This window comes from Salvelinus alpinus, chromosome 12 (assembly GCF_045679555.1).
Source record: "Salvelinus alpinus chromosome 12, SLU_Salpinus.1, whole genome shotgun sequence".
NCBI classification, from domain to species: domain Eukaryota; kingdom Metazoa; phylum Chordata; class Actinopteri; order Salmoniformes; family Salmonidae; genus Salvelinus; species Salvelinus alpinus.
The window spans coordinates 51,833,964-51,852,360 of NC_092097.1; the positions used below are offsets into that span (position 1 = coordinate 51,833,964).

The 18,397-nt window shown below is 46.7% G+C and overlaps 1 protein-coding gene across 4 annotated transcripts in view; it reads left to right on the plus strand.

Moving 5' to 3' along the window:
• Positions 1-18,397, plus strand: part of LOC139536331 (glutaminase kidney isoform, mitochondrial-like) — an 88,042-nt gene that overhangs the window by 16,421 nt on the left and 53,224 nt on the right. The window lies entirely within an intron of this gene.

Here is an 18,397-nt window from a genome sequence, read left to right on the forward strand (position 1 = left end):
AACCTCCCTGTGTACAGTGGACGGACAGAGGTGGGTACAACCTCCCTGTGTACAGTGGACGGACAGAGGTGGGTACAACCTCCCTGTGTACAGTGGACGGACAGAGGTGGGTACAACCTCCCTGTGTACAGTGGACGGACAGAGGTGGGTACAACCTCCCTGTGTACAGTGGACGGACAGAGGTGGGTACAACCTCCCTGTGTACAGTGGACGGACAGAGGTGGGTACAACCTCCCTGTGTACAGTGGACGGACAGAGGTGGGTACAACCTCCCTGTGTACAGTGGACGGACAGAGGTGGGTACAACCTCCCTGTGTACAGTGGACGGACAGAGGTGGGTACAACCTCCCTGTGTACAGTGGACGGACAGAGGTGGGTACAACCTCCCTGTGTACAGTGGACGGACAGAGGTGGGTACAACCTCCCTGTGTACAGTGGACGGACAGAGGTGGGTACAACCTCCCTGTGTACAGTGGACGGACAGAGGTGGGTACAACCTCCCTGTGTACAGTGGACGGACAGAGGTGGGTACAACCTCCCTGTGTACAGTGGACGGACAGAGGTGGGTACAACCTCCCTGTGTACAGTGGACGGACAGAGGTGGGTACAACCTCCCTGTGTGTCTATATATCTGGATGATTGATAACTGACTCATACTACTGACACCTTTTCATCTGGTCCCCATGTATAATAAACTCCCTGACATTCTCTCTCTCTTCCTCTGGTCCTCTCTCTCTCTCTCTCTCTCTCTTCCTTTGGTCCTCTCTCTCTCTCTTCCTCTGGTCCTCTCTCTCTCTCTCTTCCTCTGGTCCTCTCTCTCTCTCTCTCTCTCTCTCTCTTCCTTTGGTCCTCTCTCTCTCTCTTCCTCTGGTCCTCTCTCTCTCTCTCTTCCTTTGGTCCTCTCTCTCTTTCTTCCTCTGGTCCTCCCTCTCTCTTTTTCTTCCTCTGGTCCTCTCAATTTTCAATTCAATTCGCTTTATTGGCATGACGTAACAATGTACATATTGCCAAAGCTTATTTTGGATATTTACAATATAAAAAAAAGAATCAAAATTGTAAATGGGACAACAGTAACAACAATAACCAAGTATCAAAATAACCAACACATTCAACAATAACAATAAGCATACAGTAGAGGACATGTGCAGGTTGATTGGTCTGTCAGACACTGTCCCTCAACTTATGGCAGGCAGCAATGTAGTGCGCTGCCAACCCACAGCTCTCTGCGTCCTCCCCCATCAGGACGGGTAGCCTATCCTCATCAGAGAGGTCTTTGAAACCTTGAATAAGGGTTTCAAATTTGGGAAAATGACACTCTCTAATTGTTTTATATTTTTGACATTTTGTCAGGAAATGCAGCTCCGTCTCAGGTTCTGCTATTGTGCAGTGGTTGCACAGCCTTTCCTCTACAGGGAGCCAGGTTTTCCTGTGTCTACCCTTCTCAATGGCAAGGCTGTGCTCACTGAGCCTGTACTTTGTCAATGTTTTTCTAAGGTTTTGATCAGTAACCATGGTCAAATATTTAGCCACGGTGTACTGTCGATTTAGGGGCCAGATAGCACTGCATTTTGCTTTGTGCCTGTGTTTCCCAAGAAGCAATGTAGTTTTGCTTTGACTGTGTTGTAATTTGGTTTATCCTGATTGATTGGATGTTCTGGTCCTGAGGCTTCAGTGTGTTAATAGAACAGGTTTATGAACTCAGCCCCAGGACCAGCAGGATGAGGGGACTCTTTTCTTTGCTCAGTCTCTCTCTCTCTTCCTCTGGTCCTCCCTCTCTCTCTTTCTTCCTCTGGTCCTCCCTCTCTCTCTTTCTTCCTCTGATCCTCCCTCTCTCTCTTTCTTCCTCTGGTCCTCTCTCTCTCTTTCTTCCTCTGGTCCTCCCTCTCTCTCTTTCTTCCTCTGGTCCTCCCTCTCTCTCTTTCTTCCTCTGGTCCTCCCTCTCTCTCTTTCTTCCTCTGGTCCTCCCTCACTCTCTCTTTCTTCCTCTGGTCCTCCCTCTCTCTCTTTCTTCCTCTGGTCCTCCCTCACTCTCTCTTTCTTTCTCTGGTCCTCCCTCACTCTCTCTTTCTTCCTCTGGTCCTCTCTCACTCTCTCTTTCTTCCTCTGGTCCTCTCTCTCTCTCTCTCTTTCTTCCTCTGGTCCTCTCTCTCTCTCTCTCTTTCTTCCTCTGGTCCTCTCTCTCTCTCTCTCTTTCTTCCTCTGGTTCTCTCTCTCTCTCTCTCTTTCTTCCTCTGGTCCTCTCTCTCTCTCTCTCTTTCTTCCTCTGGTCCTCTCTCTCTCTCTCTCTCTTTCTTCCTCTGGTCCTCTCTCTCTCTCTCTTTCTTCCTCTGGTCCTCTCTCTCTCTCTCTCTTTCTTCCTCTGGTCCTCTCTCTCTCTCTCTTTCTTCCTCTGGTCCTCTCTCTCTCTATCTCTTTCTCCCTCTGGTCCTCTCTCTCTTTCTCTCTTTCTTCCTCTGGTCCTCTCTCTCTTTCTTCCTCTGGTCCTCTCTCTCTTTCTCTTTCTTTCTTCCTCTGGTCCTCTCTCTCTCTCTTCCTCTGGTCCTCCCTTTCTCTTTTTCTTCCTCTGGTCCTCTCAATTTTCAATTCAATTCGCTTTATTGGCATGACGTAACAATGTACATATTGCCAAAGCTTATTTTGGATATTTACAATATAAAAAAAAGAATCAAAATTGTAAATGGGACAACAGTAACAACAATAACCAAGTATCAAAATAACCAACACATTCAACAATAACAATAAGCATACAGTAGAGGACATGTGCAGGTTGATTGGTCTGTCAGACACTGTCCCTCAACTTATGGCAGGCAGCAATGTAGTGCGCTGCCAACCCACAGCTCTCTGCGTCCTCCCCCATCAGGGCGGGTAGCCTATCCTCATCAGAGAGGTCTTTGAAACCTTGAATAAGGGTTTCAAATTTGGGAAAATGACACTCTCTAATTGTTTTATATTTTTGACATTTTGTCAGGAAATGCAGCTCCGTCTCAGGTTCTGCTATTGTGCAGTGGTTGCACAGCCTTTCCTCTACAGGGAGCCAGGTTTTCCTGTGTCTACCCTTCTCAATGGCAAGGCTGTGCTCACTGAGCCTGTACTTTGTCAATGTTTTTCTAAGGTTTTGATCAGTAACCATGGTCAAATATTTAGCCACGGTGTACTGTCGATTTAGGGGCCAGATAGCACTGCATTTTGCTTTGTGCTTGTGTTTCCCAAGAAGCAATGTAGTTTTGCTTTGACTGTGTTGTAATTTGGTTTATCCTGATTGATTGGATGTTCTGGTCCTGAGGCTTCAGTGTGTTAATAGAACAGGTTTATGAACTCAGCCCCAGGACCAGCAGGATGAGGGGACTCTTTTCTTTGCTCAGTCTCTCTCTCTCTTCCTCTGGTCCTCCCTCTCTCTCTTTCTTCCTCTGGTCCTCCCTCTCTCTCTTTCTTCCTCTGGTCCTCTCTCTCTCTTTCTTCCTCTGGTCCTCCCTCTCTCTCTTTCTTCCTCTGGTCCTCCCTCTCTCTCTTTCTTCCTCTGGTCCTCCCTCTCTCTCTTTCTTCCTCTGGTCCTCCCTCTCTCTCTTTCTTCCTCTGGTCCTCCCTCTCTCTCTTTCTTCCTCTGGTCCTCTCCCTCTCTCTCTTTCTTCCTCTGGTCCTCTCTCTCTCTCTCTTTCTTCCTCTGGTCCTCTCTCTCTCTCTCTCTCTTTCTTCCTCTGGTCCTTTCTCACTCTCTCTTTCTTCCTCTGGTCCTCTCTCACTCTCTCTTTCTTCCTCTGGTCCTCTCGCTCTCTCTCTTTCTTCCTCTGGTCCTCTCGCTCGCTCTCTCTTTCTTCCTCTGGTCCTCTCTCACTCTCTCTTTCTTCCTCTGGTCCTCTCTCACTCTCTCTTTCTTCCTCTGGTCCTCTCTCACTCTCTCTTTCTTCCTCTGGTCCTCTCTCACTCTCTCTTTCTTCCTCTGGTCCTCTCTCACTCTCTCTTTCTTCCTCTGGTCCTCTCTCACTCTCTCTTTCTTCCTCTGGTCCTCTCTCACTCTCTCTTTCTTCCTCTGGTCCTCTCTCACTCTCTCTTTCTTCCTCTGGTCCTCTCTCTCTCTCTCTCTTTCTTCCTCTGGTCCTCTCTCTCTCTCTCTCTTTCTTCCTCTGGTCCTCTCTCTCTCTCTCTCTTTCTTCCTCTGGTCCTCTCTCTCTCTCTCTCTTTCTTCCTCTGGTCCTCTCTCTCTCTCTCTCTTTCTTCCTCTGGTCCTCTCTCTCTCTCTCTTTCTTCCTCTGGTCCTCTCTCTCTCTCTCTCTTTCTTCCTCTGGTCCTCTCTCTCTCTCTCTTTCTTCCTCTGGTCCTCTCTCTCTCTCTCTCTTTCTTCCTCTGGTCCTCTCTCTCTCTCTCTCTTTCTCCCTCTGGTCCTCTCTCTCTTTCTCTCTTTCTTCCTCTGGTCCTCTCTCTCTTTCTTCCTCTGGTCCTCTCTCTCTCTCTCTCTTTCTTCCTCTGGTCCTCTCTCTCTCTCTTCCTCTGGTCCTCCCTCTCTCTTTTTCTTCCTCTGGTCCTCTCAATTTTCAATTCAATTCGCTTTATTGGCATGACGTAACAATGTACATATTGCCAAAGCTTATTTTGGATATTTACAATATAAAAAAAAGAATCAAAATTGTAAATGGGACAACAGTAACAACAATAACCAAGTATCAAAATAACCAACACATTCAACAATAACAATAAGCATACAGTAGAGGACATGTGCAGGTTGATTGGTCTGTCAGACACTGTCCCTCAACTTATGGCAGGCAGCAATGTAGTGCGCTGCCAACCCACAGCTCTCTGCGTCCTCCCCCATCAGGACGGGTAGCCTATCCTCATCAGAGAGGTCTTTGAAACCTTGAATAAGGGTTTCAAATTTGGGAAAATGACACTCTCTAATTGTTTTATATTTTTGACATTTTGTCAGGAAATGCAGCTCCGTCTCAGGTTCTGCTATTGTGCAGTGGTTGCACAGCCTTTCCTCTACAGGGAGCCAGGTTTTCCTGTGTCTACCCTTCTCAATGGCAAGGCTGTGCTCACTGAGCCTGTACTTTGTCAATGTTTTTCTAAGGTTTTGATCAGTAACCATGGTCAAATATTTAGCCACGGTGTACTGTCGATTTAGGGGCCAGATAGCACTGCATTTTGCTTTGTGCTTGTGTTTCCCAAGAGGCAATGTAGTTTTGCTTTGACTGTGTTGTAATTTGGTTTATCCTGATTGATTGGATGTTCTGGCCCTGAGGCTTCAGTGTGTTAATAGAACAGGTTTATGAACTCAGCCCCAGGACCAGCAGGATGAGGGGACTCTTTTCTTTGCTCAGTCTCTCTCTCTCTTCCTCTGGTCCTCCCTCTCTCTCTTTCTTCCTCTGGTCCTCCCTCTCTCTCTTTCTTCCTCTGGTCCTCCCTCTCTCTCTTTCTTCCTCTGGTCCTCTCTCTCTCTCTTTCTTCCTCTGGTCCTCTCTCTCTCTTTCTTCCTCTGGTCCTCCCTCTCTCTCTTTCTTCCCCTGGTCCTCCCTCTCTCAATTCAATTCAATTCAATTCAAGGGGCTTTATTGGCATGGGAAACATGTGTTAACATTGCCAAAGCAAGTGAGGTAGGTAATATACAAAAGTCAAATAAACAATAAAAATGAACAGTAAACATTACACATACAGAAGTTTCAAAACAATAAAGACATTACAAATGTCATATTATATATATGCAGTGTTGTAACAATGTACAAATGGTTAAAGCACACAAGTTAAAATAAATAAACATAAATATGGGTTGTATTTACAGTGGTGTTTGTTCTTCACTGGTTGCCCTTTTCTTGTGGCAACAGGTCACAAATCTTGCTGCTGTGATGGCACACTGTGGAATTTCACCCAGTAGATATGGGAGTTTATCAAAATTGGATTTGTTTTCGAATTCTTTGTGGATCTGTGTAATCTGAGGGAAATATGTCTCTCTAATATGGTCATACATTGGGCAGGAGGTTAGGAAGTGCAGCTCAGTTTCCACCTCATTTTGTGGGCAGTGTGCACATAGCCTGTCTTCTCTTGAGAGCCATGTCTGCCTACGGCGGCCTTTCTCAATAGCAAGGCTATGCTCACTGAGTCTGTACATAGTCAAAGCTTTCCTTAAGTTTGGGTCAGTCACAGTGGTCAGGTATTCTGCCACTGTGTACTCTCTGTTTAGGGCCAAATAGCATTCTAGTTTGCTCTGTTTTTTTGTTAATTCTTTCCAATGTGTCAAGTAATTATCTTTTTGTTTTCTCATGATTTGGTTGGGTCTAATTGTGCTGTTGTCCTGGGGCTCTGTGGGGTGTGTTTGTGTTTGTGAACAGAGCCCTAGGACCAGCTTGCTTAGGGGACTCTTCTCCAGGTTCATCTCTCTGTAGGTGATGGCTTTGTTATGGAAGGTTTGGGAATCGCTTCCTTTTAGGTGGTTGTAGAATTTAACGGCTCTTTTCTGGATTTTGATAATTAGTGGGTATCGGCCTAATTCTGCTCTGCATGCATTATTTGGTGTTCTACGTTGTACACGGAGGATATTTTTGCAGAATTCTGCATGCAGAGTCTCAATTTGGTGTTTGTCCCATTTTGTGAAATCTTGGTTGGTGAGCGGACCCCAGACCTCACAACCATAAAGGGCAATGGGCTCTATGACTGATTCAAGTATTTTTAGCCAGATCCTAATTGGTATGTTGAAATTTATGTTCCTTTTGATGGCATAGAAGGCCCTTCTTGCCTTGTCTCTCAGATCGTTCACAGCTTTGTGGAAGTTACCTGTGGTGCTGATGTTTAGGCCGAGGTATGTATAGTTTTTTGTGTGCTCTAGGGCTAGGGTTAGGGTTAGGGTTAGGGTTAGGGTTAGGGTTAGGGTTAGGGTTAGGGTTCGCTCTCTCTCTCTTTCTTCCTCTGGTCCTCTCGCTCTCTCTCTCTTTCTTCCTCTGGTCCTCTCGCTCTCTCTCTCTTTCTTCCTCTGGTCCTCTCGCTCTCTCTCTCTTTCTTCCTCTGGTCCTCTCTCACTCTCTCTCTTTTCTTCCTCTGGTCCTCTCTCTCTCTCTTTCTTCCTCTGGTCCTCTCTCTCTCTCTCTTTCTTCCTCTGGTCCTCCCTCTCTCTCTTTCTTCCTCTGGTCCTCCCTCTCTCTCTTTCTTCCTCTGGTCCTCCCTCTCTCTCTTTCTTCCTCTGGTCCTCCCTCTCTCTTTCTTCCTCTGGTCCTCTCTCTCTCTCTTTCTTCCTCTGGTCCTCTCTCTCTCTTTCTTCCTCTGGTCCTCCCTCTCTCTCTTTCTTCCTCTGGTCCTCCCTCTCTCTCTTTCTTCCTCTGGTCCTCCCTCTCTCTCTTTCTTCCTCTGGTCCTCCCTCTCTCTCTTTCTTCCTCTGGTCCTCCCTCTCTCTCTTTCTTCCTCTGGTCCTCTCTCTCTCTCTTTCTTCCTCTGGTCCTCTCTCTCTCTCTCTTTCTTCCTCTGGTCCTCTCTCTCTCTCTTTCTTCCTCTGGTCCTCTCTCTCTCTCTCTTTCTTCCTCTGGTCCTCTCTCTCTCTCTCTTTCTTCCTCTGGTCCTCTCTCACTCTCTCTTTCTTCCTCTGGTCCTCTCTCACTCTCTCTTTCTTCCTCTGGTCCTCTCGCTCTCTCTCTCTTTCTTCCTCTGGTCCTCTCGCTCTCTCTCTCTTTCTTCCTCTGGTCCTCTCGCTCTCTCTCTCTTTCTTCCTCTGGTCCTCTCGCTCTCTCTCTCTTTCTTCCTCTGGTCCTCTCGCTCTCTCTCTCTTTCTTCCTCTGGTCCTCTCGCTCTCTCTCTCTTTCTTCCTCTGGTCCTCTCGCTCTCTCTCTCTTTCTTCCTCTGGTCCTCTCGCTCTCTCTCTCTTTCTTCCTCTGGTCCTCTCGCTCTCTCTCTCTTTCTTCCTCTGGTCCTCTCGCTCTCTCTCTCTTTCTTCCTCTGGTCCTCTCGCTCTCTCTCTCTTTCTTCCTCTGGTCCTCTCGCTCTCTCTCTCTTTCTTCCTCTGGTCCTCTCGCTCTCTCTCTCTTTCTTCCTCTGGTCCTCTCGCTCTCTCTCTCTTTCTTCCTCTGGTCCTCTCTCTCTCTCTCTCTTTCTTCCTCTGGTCCTCTCTCACTCTCTCTCTTTCTTCCTCTGGTCCTCTCTCACTCTCTCTTTCTTCCTCTGGTCCTCTCTCACTCTCTCTTTCTTCCTCTGGTCCTCTCTCTCTCTCTCTCTTTCTTCCTCTGGTCCTCTCTCTCTCTCTCTTTCTCCCTCTGGTCCTCTCTCTCTCTCTCTTTCTTCCTCTGGTCCTCTCTCTCTTTCTCTCTTTCTTCCTCTGGTCCTCTCTCTCTTTCTTCCTCTGGTCCTCTCTCTCTCTCTCTCTTTCTTCCTCTGGTCCTCTCTCTCTTTCTTCCTCTGGTTCTCTCTCTCTCTCTTCCTCTGGTCCTCCCTCTCTCTTTTTCTTCCTCTGGTCCTCTCAATTTTCAATTCAATTCGCTTTATTGGCATGACGTAACAATGTACATATTGCCAAAGCTTATTTTGGATATTTACAATATAAAAAAAAGAATCAAAATTGTAAATGGGACAACAGTAACAACAATAACCAAGTATCAAAATAACCAACACATTCAACAATAACAATAAGCATACAGTAGAGGACATGTGCAGGTTGATTGGTCTGTCAGACACTGTCCCTCAACTTATGGCAGGCAGCAATGTTGTGCGCTGCCAACCCACAGCTCTCTGCGTCCTCCCCCATCAGGACGGGTAGCCTATCCTCATCAGAGAGGTCTTTGAAACCTTGAATAAGGGTTTCAAATTTGGGAAAATGACACTCTCTAATTGTTTTATATTTTTGACATTTTGTCAGGAAATGCAGCTCCGTCTCAGGTTCTGCTATTGTGCAGTGGTTGCACAGCCTTTCCTCTACAGGGAGCCAGGTTTTCCTGTGTCTACCCTTCTCAATGGCAAGGCTGTGCTCACTGAGCCTGTACTTTGTCAATGTTTTTCTTAGGTTTTGATCAGTAACCATGGTCAAATATTTAGCCACGGTGTACTGTCGATTTAGGGGCCAGATAGCACTGCATTTTGCTTTGTGCTTGTGTTTCCCAAGAAGCAATGTAGTTTTGCTTTGACTGTGTTGTAATTTGGTTTATCCTGATTGATTGGATGTTCTGGCCCTGAGGCTTCAGTGTGTTAATAGAACAGGTTTATGAACTCAGCCCCAGGACCAGCAGGATGAGGGGACTCTTTTCTTTGCTCAGTCTCTCTCTCTCTTCCTCTGGTCCTCCCTCTCTCTCTTTCTTCCTCTGGTCCTCCCTCTCTCTCTTTCTTCCTCTGGTCCTCCCTCTCTCTCTTTCTTCCTCTGGTCCTCCCTCTCTCTCTTTCTTCCTCTGGTCCTCTCTCTCTCTCTTTCTTCCTCTGGTCCTCCCTCTCTCACTTTCTTCCTCTGGTCCTCCCTCTCTCTCTTTCTTCCTCTGGTCCTCCCTCTCTCTCTTTCTTCCTCTGGTCCTCCCTCTCTCTCTTTCTTCCTCTGGTCCTCCCTCTCTCTCTTTCTTCCTCTGGTCCTCCCTCTCTCTCTTTCTTCCTCTGGTCCTCTCTCACTCTCTCTCTTTCTTCCTCTGGTCCTCTCTCACTCTCTCTTTCTTCCTCTGGTCCTCTCTCACTCTCTCTCTTTCTTCCTCTGGTCCTCTCTCTCTCTCTCTTTCTTCCTCTGGTCCTCTCTCTCTCTCTCTCTTTCTCCCTCTGGTCCTCTCTCTCTTTCTCTCTTTCTTCCTCTGGTCCTCTCTCACTCTCTCTTTCTTCCTCTGGTCCTCTCTCACTCTCTCTTTCTTCCTCTGGTCCTCTCTCACTCTCTCTTTCTTCCTCTGGTCCTCTCTCACTCTCTCTTTCTTCCTCTGGTCCTCTCTCACTCTCTCTTTCTTCCTCTGGTCCTCTCTCACTCTCTCTTTCTTCCTCTGGTCCTCTCTCTCACTCTCTCTTTCTTCCTCTGGTCCTCTCTCTCACTCTCTCTTTCTTCCTCTGGTCCTCTCTCTCTCTCTCTCTTTCTTCCTCTGGTCCTTTCTCTCTCTCTCTCTTTCTTCCTCTGGTCCTCTCTCTCTCTCTCTCTTTCTTCCTCTGGTTCTCTCTCTCTCTCTCTCTTTCTTCCTCTGGTCCTCTCTCTCTCTCTCTCTTTCTTCCTCTGGTCCTCTCTCTCTCTCTCTCTCTCTTTCTTCCTCTGGTCTCTCTCTCTCTCTCTCTCTTTCTTCCTCTGGTCCTCTCTCTCTCTCTCTCTTTCTTCCTCTGGTCCTCTCTCTCTCTCTCTTTCTCCCTCTGGTCCTCTCTCTCTTTCTCTCTTTCTTCCTCTGGTCCTCTCTCTCTTTCTTCCTCTGGTCCTCTCTCTCTTTCTCTTTCTTTCTTCCTCTGGTCCTCTCTCTCTCTCTTCCTCTGGTCCTCCCTCTCTCTTTTTCTTCCTCTGGTCCTCTCAATTTTCAATTCAATTCGCTTTATTGGCATGACGTAACAATGTACATATTGCCAAAGCTTATTTTGGATATTTACAATATAAAAAAAAGAATCAAAATTGTAAATGGGACAACAGTAACAACAATAACCAAGTATCAAAATAACCAACACATTCAACAATAACAATAAGCATACAGTAGAGGACATGTGCAGGTTGATTGGTCTGTCAGACACTGTCCCTCAACTTATGGCAGGCAGCAATGTAGTGCGCTGCCAACCCACAGCTCTCTGCGTCCTCCCCCATCAGGACGGGTAGCCTATCCTCATCAGAGAGGTCTTTGAAACCTTGAATAAGGGTTTCAAATTTGGGAAAATGACACTCTCTAATTGTTTTATATTTTTGACATTTTGTCAGGAAATGCAGCTCCGTCTCAGGTTCTGCTATTGTGCAGTGGTTGCACAGCCTTTCCTCTACAGGGAGCCAGGTTTTCCTGTGTCTACCCTTCTCAATGGCAAGGCTGTGCTCACTGAGCCTGTACTTTGTCAATGTTTTTCTAAGGTTTTGATCAGTAACCATGGTCAAATATTTAGCCACGGTGTACTGTCGATTTAGGGGCCAGATAGCACTGCATTTTGCTTTGTGCTTGTGTTTCCCAAGAAGCAATGTAGTTTTGCTTTGACTGTGTTGTAATTTGGTTTATCCTGATTGATTGGATGTTCTGGTCCTGAGGCTTCAGTGTGTTAATAGAACAGGTTTATGAACTCAGCCCCAGGACCAGCAGGATGAGGGGACTCTTTTCTTTGCTCAGTCTCTCTCTCTCTTCCTCTGGTCCTCCCTCTCTCTCTTTCTTCCTCTGGTCCTCCCTCTCTCTCTTTCTTCCTCTGATCCTCCCTCTCTCTCTTTCTTCCTCTGGTCCTCTCTCTCTCTTTCTTCCTCTGGTCCTCCCTCTCTCTCTTTCTTCCTCTGGTCCTCCCTCTCTCTCTTTCTTCCTCTGGTCCTCCCTCTCTCTCTTTCTTCCTCTGGTCCTCCCTCACTCTCTCTTTCTTCCTCTGGTCCTCCCTCTCTCTCTTTCTTCCTCTGGTCCTCCCTCACTCTCTCTTTCTTTCTCTGGTCCTCCCTCACTCTCTCTTTCTTCCTCTGGTCCTCTCTCACTCTCTCTTTCTTCCTCTGGTCCTCTCTCTCTCTCTCTTTCTTCCTCTGGTCCTCTCTCTCTCTCTCTCTTTCTTCCTCTGGTCCTCTCTCTCTCTCTCTCTTTCTTCCTCTGGTCCTCTCTCTCTCTCTCTCTTTCTTCCTCTGGTCCTCTCTCTCTCTCTCTCTTCTTCCTCTGGTCCTCTCTCTCTCTCTCTCTCTTTCTTCCTCTGGTCCTCTCTCTCTCTCTCTCTTTCTTCCTCTGGTCCTCTCTCTCTCTCTCTTTCTTCCTCTGGTCCTCTCTCTCTCTCTCTCTTTCTTCCTCTGGTCCTCTCTCTCTCTATCTCTTTCTCCCTCTGGTCCTCTCTCTCTTTCTCTCTTTCTTCCTCTGGTCCTCTCTCTCTTTCTTCCTCTGGTCCTCTCTCTCTCTCTCTTTCTTTCTTCCTCTGGTCCTCTCTCTCTCTCTTCCTCTGGTCCTCCCTTTCTCTTTTTCTTCCTCTGGTCCTCTCAATTTTCAATTCAATTCGCTTTATTGGCATGACGTAACAATGTACATATTGCCAAAGCTTATTTTGGATATTTACAATATAAAAAAAAGAATCAAAATTGTAAATGGGACAACAGTAACAACAATAACCAAGTATCAAAATAACCAACACATTCAACAATAACAATAAGCATACAGTAGAGGACATGTGCAGGTTGATTGGTCTGTCAGACACTGTCCCTCAACTTATGGCAGGCAGCAATGTAGTGCGCTGCCAACCCACAGCTCTCTGCGTCCTCCCCCATCAGGGCGGGTAGCCTATCCTCATCAGAGAGGTCTTTGAAACCTTGAATAAGGGTTTCAAATTTGGGAAAATGACACTCTCTAATTGTTTTATATTTTTGACATTTTGTCAGGAAATGCAGCTCCGTCTCAGGTTCTGCTATTGTGCAGTGGTTGCACAGCCTTTCCTCTACAGGGAGCCAGGTTTTCCTGTGTCTACCCTTCTCAATGGCAAGGCTGTGCTCACTGAGCCTGTACTTTGTCAATGTTTTTCTAAGGTTTTGATCAGTAACCATGGTCAAATATTTAGCCACGGTGTACTGTCGATTTAGGGGCCAGATAGCACTGCATTTTGCTTTGTGCTTGTGTTTCCCAAGAAGCAATGTAGTTTTGCTTTGACTGTGTTGTAATTTGGTTTATCCTGATTGATTGGATGTTCTGGTCCTGAGGCTTCAGTGTGTTAATAGAACAGGTTTATGAACTCAGCCCCAGGACCAGCAGGATGAGGGGACTCTTTTCTTTGCTCAGTCTCTCTCTCTCTTCCTCTGGTCCTCCCTCTCTCTCTTTCTTCCTCTGGTCCTCCCTCTCTCTCTTTCTTCCTCTGGTCCTCTCTCTCTCTTTCTTCCTCTGGTCCTCCCTCTCTCTCTTTCTTCCTCTGGTCCTCCCTCTCTCTCTTTCTTCCTCTGGTCCTCCCTCTCTCTCTTTCTTCCTCTGGTCCTCCCTCTCTCTCTTTCTTCCTCTGGTCCTCCCTCTCTCTCTTTCTTCCTCTGGTCCTCTCCCTCTCTCTCTTTCTTCCTCTGGTCCTCTCTCTCTCTCTCTTTCTTCCTCTGGTCCTCTCTCTCTCTCTCTCTCTTTCTTCCTCTGGTCCTTTCTCACTCTCTCTTTCTTCCTCTGGTCCTCTCTCACTCTCTCTTTCTTCCTCTGGTCCTCTCGCTCTCTCTCTTTCTTCCTCTGGTCCTCTCGCTCGCTCTCTCTTTCTTCCTCTGGTCCTCTCTCACTCTCTCTTTCTTCCTCTGGTCCTCTCTCACTCTCTCTTTCTTCCTCTGGTCCTCTCTCACTCTCTCTTTCTTCCTCTGGTCCTCTCTCACTCTCTCTTTCTTCCTCTGGTCCTCTCTCACTCTCTCTTTCTTCCTCTGGTCCTCTCTCACTCTCTCTTTCTTCCTCTGGTCCTCTCTCACTCTCTCTTTCTTCCTCTGGTCCTCTCTCACTCTCTCTTTCTTCCTCTGGTCCCTCTCTCTCTCTCTCTTTCTTCCTCTGGTCCTCTCTCTCTCTCTCTCTTTCTTCCTCTGGTCCTCTCTCTCTCTCTCTTTCTTCCTCTGGTCCTCTCTCTCTCTCTCTCTTTCTTCCTCTGGTCCTCTCTCTCTCTCTCTCTTTCTTCCTCTGGTCCTCTCTCTCTCTCTCTCTTTCTTCCTCTGGTCCTCTCTCTCTCTCTCTCTTTCTTCCTCTGGTCCTCTCTCTCTCTCTCTCTTCTTCCTCTGGTCCTCTCTCTCTCTCTCTCTTTCTTCCTCTGGTCCTCTCTCTCTCTCTCTCTTTCTCCCTCTGGTCCTCTCTCTCTTTCTCTCTTTCTTCCTCTGGTCCTCTCTCTCTTTCTTCCTCTGGTCCTCTCTCTCTCTCTCTCTTTCTTCCTCTGGTCCTCTCTCTCTCTCTTCCTCTGGTCCTCCCTCTCTCTTTTTCTTCCTCTGGTCCTCTCAATTTTCAATTCAATTCGCTTTATTGGCATGACGTAACAATGTACATATTGCCAAAGCTTATTTTGGATATTTACAATATAAAAAAAAGAATCAAAATTGTAAATGGGACAACAGTAACAACAATAACCAAGTATCAAAATAACCAACACATTCAACAATAACAATAAGCATACAGTAGAGGACATGTGCAGGTTGATTGGTCTGTCAGACACTGTCCCTCAACTTATGGCAGGCAGCAATGTAGTGCGCTGCCAACCCACAGCTCTCTGCGTCCTCCCCCATCAGGACGGGTAGCCTATCCTCATCAGAGAGGTCTTTGAAACCTTGAATAAGGGTTTCAAATTTGGGAAAATGACACTCTCTAATTGTTTTATATTTTTGACATTTTGTCAGGAAATGCAGCTCCGTCTCAGGTTCTGCTATTGTGCAGTGGTTGCACAGCCTTTCCTCTACAGGGAGCCAGGTTTTCCTGTGTCTACCCTTCTCAATGGCAAGGCTGTGCTCACTGAGCCTGTACTTTGTCAATGTTTTTCTAAGGTTTTGATCAGTAACCATGGTCAAATATTTAGCCACGGTGTACTGTCGATTTAGGGGCCAGATAGCACTGCATTTTGCTTTGTGCTTGTGTTTCCCAAGAGGCAATGTAGTTTTGCTTTGACTGTGTTGTAATTTGGTTTATCCTGATTGATTGGATGTTCTGGCCCTGAGGCTTCAGTGTGTTAATAGAACAGGTTTATGAACTCAGCCCCAGGACCAGCAGGATGAGGGGACTCTTTTCTTTGCTCAGTCTCTCTCTCTCTTCCTCTGGTCCTCCCTCTCTCTCTTTCTTCCTCTGGTCCTCCCTCTCTCTCTTTCTTCCTCTGGTCCTCCCTCTCTCTCTTTCTTCCTCTGGTCCTCTCTCTCTCTCTTTCTTCCTCTGGTCCTCTCTCTCTCTTTCTTCCTCTGGTCCTCCCTCTCTCTCTTTCTTCCCCTGGTCCTCCCTCTCTCAATTCAATTCAATTCAATTCAAGGGGCTTTATTGGCATGGGAAACATGTGTTAACATTGCCAAAGCAAGTGAGGTAGGTAATATACAAAAGTCAAATAAACAATAAAAATGAACAGTAAACATTACACATACAGAAGTTTCAAAACAATAAAGACATTACAAATGTCATATTATATATATGCAGTGTTGTAACAATGTACAAATGGTTAAAGCACACAAGTTAAAATAAATAAACATAAATATGGGTTGTATTTACAGTGGTGTTTGTTCTTCACTGGTTGCCCTTTTCTTGTGGCAACAGGTCACAAATCTTGCTGCTGTGATGGCACACTGTGGAATTTCACCCAGTAGATATGGGAGTTTATCAAAATTGGATTTGTTTTCGAATTCTTTGTGGATCTGTGTAATCTGAGGGAAATATGTCTCTCTAATATGGTCATACATTGGGCAGGAGGTTAGGAAGTGCAGCTCAGTTTCCACCTCATTTTGTGGGCAGTGTGCACATAGCCTGTCTTCTCTTGAGAGCCATGTCTGCCTACGGCGGCCTTTCTCAATAGCAAGGCTATGCTCACTGAGTCTGTACATAGTCAAAGCTTTCCTTAAGTTTGGGTCAGTCACAGTGGTCAGGTATTCTGCCACTGTGTACTCTCTGTTTAGGGCCAAATAGCATTCTAGTTTGCTCTGTTTTTTTGTTAATTCTTTCCAATGTGTCAAGTAATTATCTTTTTGTTTTCTCATGATTTGGTTGGGTCTAATTGTGCTGTTGTCCTGGGGCTCTGTGGGGTGTGTTTGTGTTTGTGAACAGAGCCCTAGGACCAGCTTGCTTAGGGGACTCTTCTCCAGGTTCATCTCTCTGTAGGTGATGGCTTTGTTATGGAAGGTTTGGGAATCGCTTCCTTTTAGGTGGTTGTAGAATTTAACGGCTCTTTTCTGGATTTTGATAATTAGTGGGTATCGGCCTAATTCTGCTCTGCATGCATTATTTGGTGTTCTACGTTGTACACGGAGGATATTTTTGCAGAATTCTGCATGCAGAGTCTCAATTTGGTGTTTGTCCCATTTTGTGAAATCTTGGTTGGTGAGCGGACCCCAGACCTCACAACCATAAAGGGCAATGGGCTCTATGACTGATTCAAGTATTTTTAGCCAGATCCTAATTGGTATGTTGAAATTTATGTTCCTTTTGATGGCATAGAAGGCCCTTCTTGCCTTGTCTCTCAGATCGTTCACAGCTTTGTGGAAGTTACCTGTGGTGCTGATGTTTAGGCCGAGGTATGTATAGTTTTTTGTGTGCTCTAGGGCTAGGGTTAGGGTTAGGGTTAGGGTTAGGGTTAGGGTTAGGGTTAGGGTTAGGGTTCGCTCTCTCTCTCTTTCTTCCTCTGGTCCTCTCGCTCTCTCTCTCTTTCTTCCTCTGGTCCTCTCGCTCTCTCTCTCTTTCTTCCTCTGGTCCTCTCGCTCTCTCTCTCTTTCTTCCTCTGGTCCTCTCTCACTCTCTCTCTTTCTTCCTCTGGTCCTCTCTCTCTCTCTCTTTCTTCCTCTGGTCCTCTCTCTCTCTCTCTTTCTTCCTCTGGTCCTCCCTCTCTCTCTTTCTTCCTCTGGTCCTCCCTCTCTCTCTTTCTTCCTCTGGTCCTCCCTCTCTCTCTTTCTTCCTCTGGTCCTCCCTCTCTCTTTCTTCCTCTGGTCCTCTCTCTCTCTCTTTCTTCCTCTGGTCCTCTCTCTCTCTTTCTTCCTCTGGTCCTCCCTCTCTCTCTTTCTTCCTCTGGTCCTCCCTCTCTCTCTTTCTTCCTCTGGTCCTCCCTCTCTCTCTTTCTTCCTCTGGTCCTCCCTCTCTCTCTTTCTTCCTCTGGTCCTCCCTCTCTCTCTTTCTTCCTCTGGTCCTCTCTCTCTCTCTTTCTTCCTCTGGTCCTCTCTCTCTCTCTTTCTTCCTCTGGTCCTCTCTCTCTCTCTTTCTTCCTCTGGTCCTCTCTCTCTCTCTTTCTTCCTCTGGTCCTCTCTCTCTCTCTTTCTTCCTCTGGTCCTCTCTCACTCTCTCTTTCTTCCTCTGGTCCTCTCTCACTCTCTCTTTCTTCCTCTGGTCCTCTCGCTCTCTCTCTCTTTCTTCCTCTGGTCCTCTCGCTCTCTCTCTCTTTCTTCCTCTGGTCCTCTCGCTCTCTCTCTCTTTCTTCCTCTGGTCCTCTCGCTCTCTCTCTCTTTCTTCCTCTGGTCCTCTCGCTCTCTCTCTCTTTCTTCCTCTGGTCCTCTCGCTCTCTCTCTCTTTCTTCCTCTGGTCCTCTCGCTCTCTCTCTCTTTCTTCCTCTGGTCCTCTCGCTCTCTCTCTCTTTCTTCCTCTGGTCCTCTCGCTCTCTCTCTCTTTCTTCCTCTGGTCCTCTCGCTCTCTCTCTCTTTCTTCCTCTGGTCCTCTCGCTCTCTCTCTCTTTCTTCCTCTGGTCCTCTCGCTCTCTCTCTCTTTCTTCCTCTGGTCCTCTCGCTCTCTCTCTCTTTCTTCCTCTGGTCCTCTCGCTCTCTCTCTCTTTCTTCCTCTGGTCCTCTCTCTCTCTCTCTCTTTCTTCCTCTGGTCCTCTCTCACTCTCTCTCTTTCTTCCTCTGGTCCTCTCTCACTCTCTCTTTCTTCCTCTGGTCCTCTCTCACTCTCTCTTTCTTCCTCTGGTCCTCTCTCTCTCTCTCTCTTTCTTCCTCTGGTCCTCTCTCTCTCTCCTTTCTCCCTCTGGTCTCTCTCTCTCTCTCTTTCTTCCTCTGGTCCTCTCTCTCTTTCTCTCTTTCTTCCTCTGGTCCTCTCTCTCTTTCTTCCTCTGGTCCTCTCTCTCTCTCTCTCTTTCTTCCTCTGGTCCTCTCTCTCTTTCTTCCTCTGGTTCTCTCTCTCTCTCTTCCTCTGGTCCTCCCTCTCTCTTTTTCTTCCTCTGGTCCTCTCAATTTTCAATTCAATTCGCTTTATTGGCATGACGTAACAATGTACATATTGCCAAAGCTTATTTTGGATATTTACAATATAAAAAAAAGAATCAAAATTGTAAATGGGACAACAGTAACAACAATAACCAAGTATCAAAATAACCAACACATTCAACAATAACAATAAGCATACAGTAGAGGACATGTGCAGGTTGATTGGTCTGTCAGACACTGTCCCTCAACTTATGGCAGGCAGCAATGTTGTGCGCTGCCAACCCACAGCTCTCTGCGTCCTCCCCCATCAGGACGGGTAGCCTATCCTCATCAGAGAGGTCTTTGAAACCTTGAATAAGGGTTTCAAATTTGGGAAAATGACACTCTCTAATTGTTTTATATTTTTGACATTTTGTCAGGAAATGCAGCTCCGTCTCAGGTTCTGCTATTGTGCAGTGGTTGCACAGCCTTTCCTCTACAGGGAGCCAGGTTTTCCTGTGTCTACCCTTCTCAATGGCAAGGCTGTGCTCACTGAGCCTGTAC